The following is a 9,839-nucleotide window of genomic DNA, read 5'->3' as shown; positions in this document are numbered from 1 at the left end:
TTAGAATAGTTTTCTAGGCAGTATTCACATTCTAGGTTTACATCATTTCTAGCTGCAGTCTAGTAATTAGTATCTAAGATTTGCTCTTATTCTGTAGGGATCGATAGTTTCAGAGTTTAACCATTTCCAGCCGTGTAGCCAATGCTCCACGTGGTATGGTTAGGAATTCAACAACCATTGCAACCTTAGCTTACACCGGGGTTTGCGTGGTTTTAACTATTCGCAAACACAGCTCACGCTGGGGGTTTGCTTAGTCTGATGAGAATTACCTCAGGAGGTTTTATTCGTAACAATAGAAAAGGGCGGTTCCATGACGCCTGATCATGTCAGTGCTCACAGGAGCATGGCCACTGACAAGTTAAACTTTACAAGGAATAAAATTCTCTCAAATAAAAGATTAACATCACATTTCATCATTTCACAAATAGTTTCATCTTTACTCATTCATTTTATACAAGAATTAGATGCAAACCTCATAATTGAGAAATGTACACATTCAGAGATTTAGTTGTGTGTGTTTCCTGTCCTTCATGAGGTCACCAAATGAAACACACTCAACATAACTGTCCCTTAGCTTCTTGGATATAGGGGGCGCTCTTTTAATTTATGGATAAAAAAACGTGCCCGTTTTAAGCGCAATATTTTGTCACGAAAAGATGCTCGACTATGCATATAATTGGCAGCTTTGGAAAGAAAACACTCTAAGGTTTGTTTCCAAAACTGCAAAGATATTATCTGTGAGTGCCACAGAACTCATGCTACAGGCGAAACCAAGATGATACTTTAACCAGGAAATGGGCAGAATTTTCGAAGCTCTGTTTTCTATTGTCTCCTTATATGGCTGTGAATGCGCCGGGAATGAGCCTGCCCTTCCTATCGTTTCTCCAAGGTGTCTGCAGCATTGTGACGTATTTGTAGGCATATCATTGGAAGATTGGCCATAAGAGACTACATTTACCACGGGTCCGCCCGGTGTCCTTTGTGTAAATTGGTGCGTAATCTTCAGCCGCAGGCATTTTCTCCTGGGATTCAGAGGGGAAAGCACACTTCCACGAACGATATATCATCGAAGAGATATGTGAAAAACACCTTGAGGTATGGTTCTAAACAACGTTTGCCATGTTTCAGTCGATATTATGGAGTTAATTTGGAAAAAGTTTGGCGTTTTGAAGACTGAATTTATTTTATTTTTTTGGTAGCCAAACGTGACGCACCAAACGGAGCAATTTCTCCTAAACAAATCATCTTTCAGGAAAAACGGAGCATTTGATATCTAACTGAGAGTCTCCTCATTGAAAACATCTGAAGTTCTTCAAAGGTAATGATTTTATTTGAATGATTTTCTGGTTTTTGTGAAAATGTTGTCTGCTGATGCTAACGCTAAATGCTACGCTAGCCGCGCTAGCTGTTACACAAATGCTTATTTTGCAATGGTTGAGAAGCATATTTTGAAAATCTGAGATGACAGTGTTGTTAACAAAAGGCTAAGCTTGAGAGCTAGCATATTCATTTCATTTCATTTGCGATTTTCATGAATAGTTAACGTTGTGTTATGCTAATGAGCTGCAGGGATAATTACACTCCTGGATACAGGTTTTTTTCGTAGCTAAACGTGACGCACCAAACGGAGCGATTTCTCCTAAACAAATAATCTTTCAGGAAAAACTGAGCATTTGCTATCTAACTGAGTCTCCTCATTGAAAACATCTGAAGTTCTTCAAAGGTAATGATTTTATTTGAATGATTTTCTGGTTTTTGTGAAAATGTTGCCTGCTAATGCTAACGCTAAATGCTACGCTAGGTGCGCTAGCTGTTACACAAATGCTTATTTTGCAATGGTTGAGAAGCATATTTTGAAAATCTGAGATGACAGTGTTGTTAACAAAAGGCTAAGCTTGAGAGCTAGCATATTTATTTCATTTCATTTGCGATTTTCATGAATAGTTAACGTTGCGTTATGGTAATGAGCTTGAGGCTGTATTCACGATCCCGGATCCGGGATGGCTCGACGCAACAGGTTAAGTGTCCATGGACGATTCCCACACTCTCAAAAGTGGACATTTGGTTTAATTCTCCCATTTTGGGGATATAGGAGTTTGGCCAAGTGAAATCCCTTGTTCTCTCTGTGGTCTCTCTCTCTCTGCATGACCGGGGGGAGGAAGTCTCCGCCAGGATTTATGGCCTGAGATAACAGAACCTGGGGGTAGGAGAGAGTGAGAGAGAGAGGGAAGCCACGATCTACACCCAGAAAGGACCACGTCATGACAGATACAATGTTGAACTTCACTAGCAATAGCTCAAGACATAGAAAGGGAGGCAAACAGGTGGAGAAGAGAGATGAACGTGATTGAAAGAACCAGATGTTTTCTACTGCTTTTATTTTGTAGGCTTTAGGCCTATATCTTTTACTTAGTTGATGATGTAAGTTATAGGACTACTGCTGCATTGGACTGTAGGCAGTGATGATTTTAGCATGTAAATCTTGGCAGGGCAAAAAAATATACATTTAGATGCATCCCAGCGAATCCACGACACAACACAATACATGAATCACACTATAACGGTGACAAACGGTGCCCACAAACTCTTAAAGCTGTCCCAACAGCATAGCTTTCTTTTCAGCACCATGTAGTGAATCATTACTACTGCTATACCTGGCTATCAGCCTTGTCTAGCAGCGAAACAGTTCATTCAGCCTCATTTACAGCCATTTTAAAAAACATAGCTGATATGGCTGACTTGCTTAAACAAATGTGGTTTCTACTGACAATTAACGTGTACAAACTATGACATAAGGAGACAAAGAGAGGATAAGAGCCCATCTGTAATTTCGATTAAGACATCAATGACCGAGCTAGGACGTACATAGTCAATATAACTATTTGTTCAGCACTTTTGAAATGTACAGCAACATAATTCAGAACATGGGCCGTTCTGGATAAATGCAGGATAAATAAAGGGGACATATAAGCAGACAATGAAAGCTTTTACAATATTCAATTATTACATTTCTCTAAAACAGGCTATAGGCTACATGTGCACTACCAAGTCAGAACAGTAGGCTAAATTATGAGGGGGAAATTGACCAAATTATTACAGTGAGGCACATGGGCTACTAACAGCTTACTACACAACATACACTTAGTATTACTTTCTTAGCTACAGTATACATGTCTCCCTGGCATATTACATCATTTATGCAGCAGCATACAATATATTTTTGGACTCACCTTGTTGTGCTCACTTGAACAGGAATGTGGTGCGGCAGTCCTTTGTGGGCAAATTTTGTTATCAAACTTTGTCATCAAAGTCTTGCATTCTCTGGATTTATGATGCTTTCAAGACAACTGGGGACTTTAAAAAAAAACAAGGTTGAATCACGATTTCAGTGATCTTCAGGTCGGAGCTCTAGAAAGAGGGCTGAGTTGGATGACCGTATTTTCCCAGTCGGATTGACAGCATGGCCAATGTATTCAAACTTTTATGGCCGATGGTGTTGAATGTTTATCTTTTTAAGCTTGGAAAAGAGACCCTTAAACCTAGACTTGGACCACACACCCATTCCACTGAATAGCAGGCTAGTGATTGCTTTGCAAAGCTTGCAGTTAACCGCTGATACCTTCCAAACCACTCATTGTTGAATTTGCGATTTCCAACTTATTGTGTAATGTTTATGATCAATAGCCAATGGGCACTAATGCGTTTTATCTATAATTTCTCTTCATCATTTATCTTCATATGACAAGGTTTGAAAAGGATTTGCCAGTAGACCCTGGGTCTCGACCCCGCCCTGTGCAACTGGGTACTGGACTTCCTGACGGGCCGCCCCCAGGTGGTGAGGGTAGGCAACAACATCTCCTCCCCGCTGATCCTCAACACTGGGGCCCCACAAGGGTGCGTTCTGAGCCCTCTCCTGTACTCCCTGTTCACCCACGACTGCGTGGCCACGCACGCCTCCAACTCAATCATCAAGTTTGCGGACGACACAACAGTGGTAGGCTTGATTACCAACAACGACGAGACGGCCTACAGGGAGGAGGTGATGGCCCTCGGAGTGTGGTGTCAGGAAAATAACCTCACACTCAACGTCAACAAAACTAAGGAGATGATTGTGGACTTCAGGAAACAACAGAGGGAACACCCCCATCCACATTGATGGAACAGTAGTGGAGAGGGTAGCAAGTTTTAAGTTCCTCGGCATACACATCACAGACAAACTGAATTGGTCCACTCACACAGACAGCATCGTGAGGAAGGCGCAGCAGCGCCTCTTCAACCTCAGGAGGCTGAAGAAATTCGGCTTGTCACCAAAAGCACTCACAAACTTCTACAGATGCACAATCGAGAGCATCCTGGCGGGCTGTATCACCGCCTGGTATGGCAACTGCACCGCCCTCAACCGTAAGGCTCTCCAGAGGGTAGTGAGGTCTGCACAACGCATCACCGGGGGCAAACTACCTGCCCTCCAGGACACCTACACCACCCGATGCTACAGGAAGGCCATAAAGATCATCAAGGACATCAACCACCCGAGCCAATGCCTGTTCACCCCGCTGTCATCCAGAAGGCGAGGTCAGTACAGGTGCATCAAAGCTGGGATCGAGAGACTGAAAAACAGCTTCTATCTCAAGGCCATCAGACTGTTAAACAGCCACCACTAACATTGAGTGGCTACTGCCAACACACTGTCAATGACACTGACTCTACTCCAGCCACTTTAATAATGGGAATTGATGGGAAATGTAAATATATCACTAGCCACTTTAAACAATGCTACCTTATATAATGTTACTTACCCTACATTATTCATCTCATATGCATACGTAGATACTGTACTCTATATCATCGACTGCATCCTTATGTAATACATGTATCACTAGCCACTTTAACTATGCCACTTGGTTTACATACTCATCTCATATGTATATACTGTACTCGATATCATCTACTGTATCTTGCCTATGCTGCTCTGTACCATCACTCATTCATATATCCTTATGTACATATTCTTTATCCCCTTACACTGTGTATAAGACAGTAGTTTTTTGGAATTGTTAGTTAGATTACTTGTTCGTTATTACTGCATTGTCGGAACTAGAAGCACAAGCATTTCGCTACACTCGCATTAACATCTGCTAACCATGTGTATGTGACAAATAAAATTTGATTTGATTTAGATTGTCAACTTGATTCATGATAACTACTAGCTTGCTAGCTAAGATTTTGAAAGTATGATATTGACATGATCAGTCAATCAAGGCTACGGTAGATGTAACGTGATTTTACTTATTTTCTTTGTCGCCAATGACCCTGAGCCTTTTTGGATGGGCACTTCTAATGTAACTCTATGGCAGCACCCTAGGGAATTTAATTTTCTAGCTCTACCTGTGGATTTTTCAGTGACGTAGTGTCCCCAGGAGTGACAGAACACTGAGCCAATCACGGCGCAACTAGAGAACATTATCAACCCCTACACTCCATATTTTCTGCTGGCTGCCCCACCATTACAGAAAGCACTGAGCTAGGTTGAAACACCTGCATTTTGGAGCTGCTCTATTTAAGAAAGCAAAAAAGAGACCATGTTTGTATGCAGCTTTATTTACTCAATTATACTTTTTTTTTTACATTGTTTGCAAACTGATATGTGACACAAATTAACATGTGCCACATATTTTTTTTCAGCTAAACAGGTGAAGTCCAAAACAGGTGGGGCGCAACTGCCCATTGGCTATCTCTGAGTTCTATGCTCTCATTTCTTTAGGCACCAATGGATCACAGTTTACAATGTGTCCATATGGCAGAGGCTAGTGCTCTCGCCATAGTTTAATTTGAACTTTTAGATTTTTATCATTTTACTTCAGATTGTTATGATTAACCACGTGACGATGATTGAGAAACAAAAACATATTATTGAAATGAATCTGTTCAATTAAAATGCGCATATAAAAATAACTGGCATGCAGATCGGCACGCAGATCGTGACAGGCACGCAGATCGGTAGAAATGGTAAGATAGAATGTAAGCTTCCCCAAACTTAAAATTCATGAGCTGCCTATCGTCTTTACTATTACACTAATTTAAAAAATGCGTGAAAGTGCATTGACACATAGCAGTTACCTTAAAAAAAGGGATCATCTATATGGAAATCAAAGGCCCCTCCAACTAAATGATGCGTTCTGGTGCAGGTGTGATGTTAGCTAAATTTAGTAATGAATAAATTGACTACATTTCTTTAAATTGACAATTCTGTGAACTGTCTTGTGCAAGTTTTAAATTCACACAATACTTGTTAGTAAAAGTGTCAGCTAGAGCATGCAGGGATGTAGTTTTCCATGATATCTTCTTTGATGCTAATTAGTATTTTCCAATCTGAGAGTAAATAAAGCCGAATAAAGCCTATTGAAAAAATTAATCTTGTCCAAGAGAGATTATTATGGTTATCAAAATGTTACGCCAGGGTAAGCCTACACGAAACACAGCCCTTATTTTAAGTGTTTCTAAAATCCCCTATGGGAAAATTGAATGATGGAAAAACTATCTGTGGTGGAAAAAGTACTAAATTGCCATACTTAAGTAAAAGTATAGATAACTTAATAGAAAATCATCAAAGTAAAAGTCAGGGCATCCCGAGCCGCGCAGTGGTGTAAGGCACTGCAGCGCATGCAGTGATCGAGGTGTTACTACAGACCCGGGTTAATTTCCCGGGCTGTGCCACAACCGGCCGTGGCCGGGAGTCGGTGCACAATTGGCCCAGCGTCGTTAGGGTAGGGTTTGGCCGGTGCGTCTTTACTTGGCTCATCGTGCTCTAGCGACTCCTTGTGGCGGGCAGAGTGACTGCGTGCTGACCCCAGTCGTCAGTTGAACAGTGTTTCCTCCGACACATTGGTACGGCTGGCTTCCGGGTTAAGCTGGCGGGTGTTAAGGAGCATGGTTATGCGGGTCATGTTTCGGAGGACGCATGACTCCACCTTCACCTTTCCCGAGCCCGTTGGGGAGTTGCAGCGATGAGACAAGATCGACACACTGACTGTATGTACCCAACCGGAAGCCATGGATTACAGGCAACATCTGCACTGAGCTAAAGGGCAGAGCTGCGACTTTCAAGGAGCAGGAATCTAACCCGGAAGCTTATAATAAATCCCTCGGACGAACGATCAAACGGGCAAAGCGTCAATACAGAACTAAGATTGAATCGTACCACACCGGCTCCGACGCTCGTCGGATGTGGCAGGGCTTGTAAACTATTACGGACTACTAAGCACAGCCACGAGCTGCCCAGTGACACAAGCCTACCAGACCAGCTAAATAACTTCTACGCTCGCTTCGAGGCAAGAAACACTGAAGCATGCATGAGAGCATCAGCTGTTCCGGACGACTATGTGATCACGTTCCCCGAAGCCGATGTGAGTAAGACCTTTAACTTGTTATGGCTGGGGGCAGTATTGAGTATCTTGGATGAATAAGGTGCCCAGAGTACACTGCCTGCTCCTCAGGCCCAGTTGCTAATATATGCATATTATTAGTAGATTTGGATAGAAAACACTCTGAAGTTTCTAAAACTGTTTGAATGATGTCTGAGTATAACAGAACTCATATGGCAGGCAAAAACCTGCGAAAAATTCTAACCAGGAAGTGGGAAATCTGATGTTTGTAGTTTTTCAACTCTATTCTGCCTATCGAATATACAGTCCATGGGGTCAAATTGGACTTCCTACAGCTTCAACTAGATGTCAATAGTCTTTAGAACCTTCTACTGTGAAGGAGGGGGGAATGGGAGCTGAATGAGTCAGTGGTCTGGCAGAGTAGCATCAGCTGACCACGTGCGTTCACGTGAGAGTTACCTTGAGTTCCATTGCATTTCTGAAGACAAAGGAATTCTCCGGTTGGAACATTTTTTAAGATTTATGATAAAAACATCCTAAAGATTGATTCTATACATCGTTTGACATGTTTCTACAAACTGTAATATCACTTTTTTAACTTTTAGTCTGAACTAAGCGATCGAGCATTTGAGCATTTGGATTACTGGGCTAAACGTGCAAACAAAAGGAGGTATTTGGACATAAATGATGAACTTTATCGAACAAATCAAACATTTATTGTGGAACTGGGATTCCTGGGAGTGCATTCTGATGAGGATCATCAAAGGTAAGTGAATATTTATAATGTTATTTCTGATTTCTGTTGACTCCACAACATGGCGGATATCTATATGTCTTGAAATGTTGTCTGAGTGCTGTACTCAGATTATTGCATGATGTGCTTTTTCGGTAAAGCTTTTTTGAAATCTGACACAGCGGTTGCATTAAGGAGAAGTGTATCTATAATTCCATGCATAATAGCTGTATATTTTACAAATGTTTATTAAGAGTATTTCTGTAAATTGATGTGGCTCTGCAAAATCACCGGATGTTTTGGAACTACTAAACATAACGCGTCAATGTAAACTCAGTTTATGTATATAAATATGAACTTTACCAAACAAAACATACATGTATTGTGTAACATGAAGTCCTATGAGTGTCATCTGATGAAGATCATCAAAGGTTAGTGATTCATTTTATCTCTATTTCTGCTTTTTGTGACTCCTCTCTTTGGCTGGATCCAATCTTGCAACCTTACAGTTAACTAGTCCAACGCAACAAACGACCTGCCTCTCTCTCGTTGCACTCCACAAGGAGACTGCCTGTTACGCGAATGCAGTAAGCCAAGGTAAGTTGCTAGCTAGCATTAAACTTATCTTTTAAAAACAATCAATCACAATCACTAGTTAAATACACATTGTTGATGATATTACTAGATATTATCTAGCGTGTCCTGCGTTGCATATAATGTGACTGAGCATAAAAGCATACAAGTATCTAAGTATCTGACTGAGCAGTGGTAGGCAGAAGCAGGTGCAAAAACGTTAATTCAAACAGCACTTTTGTGCGTTTTGCCAGCGGCACTTCATTGTGCGTCAAGCAATGTGCTGTTTATGACTTCAAGCCTATCAACTCCCGAGATGAGGCTGGTGTAACCGAAGTGAAATGGCTAGCTAGTTAGCGCGCGCTAATAACGTTTCAAACGTCACTCGCTCTGAGCCTTCTAGTAGTTGTTCCCCTTGCTCTGCCTGGGTAACGATGCTTCGATGGTGGCTGTTGTCGTTGTGATGCTGGTTCGAGCCCAGGGAGGAGCAAGGAGAGGGACGGAAGCTATACTGTTACACTGGCAATACTAAAGTGCCTATAAGAATATCCAATAGTCAAAGGTTAATGAAATACAAATGGAATAGAGGGAAATAGTCCTATAATTCATATAATAACTACAACTTAAAACTTCTTACCTGGGAATATTGAAGACTCATGTTAGAAGGAACCACCAGCTTTCATATGTTCTCATGTTCTGAGCAAGGAACTGAAACGGTAGCTTTCTTACATAGCACATATTCCCACTTTTACTTTTTTCTCCAACACCTGTTTTTGCATTGTTTATACTAAATTGAACATGTTTCATTATTTACTTGAGGCTAAATTGATTTTATTGATGTATTATATTAAGTTAAAATAAGTGTTCATTCAGTATTGTTGTAATTGTCATTATTACAAATAAAAAAATTGGCTGATTAATCGGTATCAGCTTTTTTGGTCCTCCAATAATCGGTATCGGGGTTGAAAAATCATAATCGGTCGACCTCTAGTAACAACACATCTGCCACGCTGATCCCCAAAACGGGGGCCTCTCAGGGGTGCATGCTCAGTCCCGTCCTGTACTCCCTATTCACTCATGACCGCATGGCCAGGCATGACTCCATCACCATCATTAAGTTTGCCGACGACACAACAGTGGTAGGCCTGATC

Source organism: Oncorhynchus tshawytscha, linkage group LG01 (genome assembly GCF_018296145.1).
Source record: "Oncorhynchus tshawytscha isolate Ot180627B linkage group LG01, Otsh_v2.0, whole genome shotgun sequence".
NCBI classification, from domain to species: Eukaryota; Metazoa; Chordata; class Actinopteri; order Salmoniformes; family Salmonidae; genus Oncorhynchus; species Oncorhynchus tshawytscha.
This window is presented reverse-complemented; position numbering follows the sequence as displayed.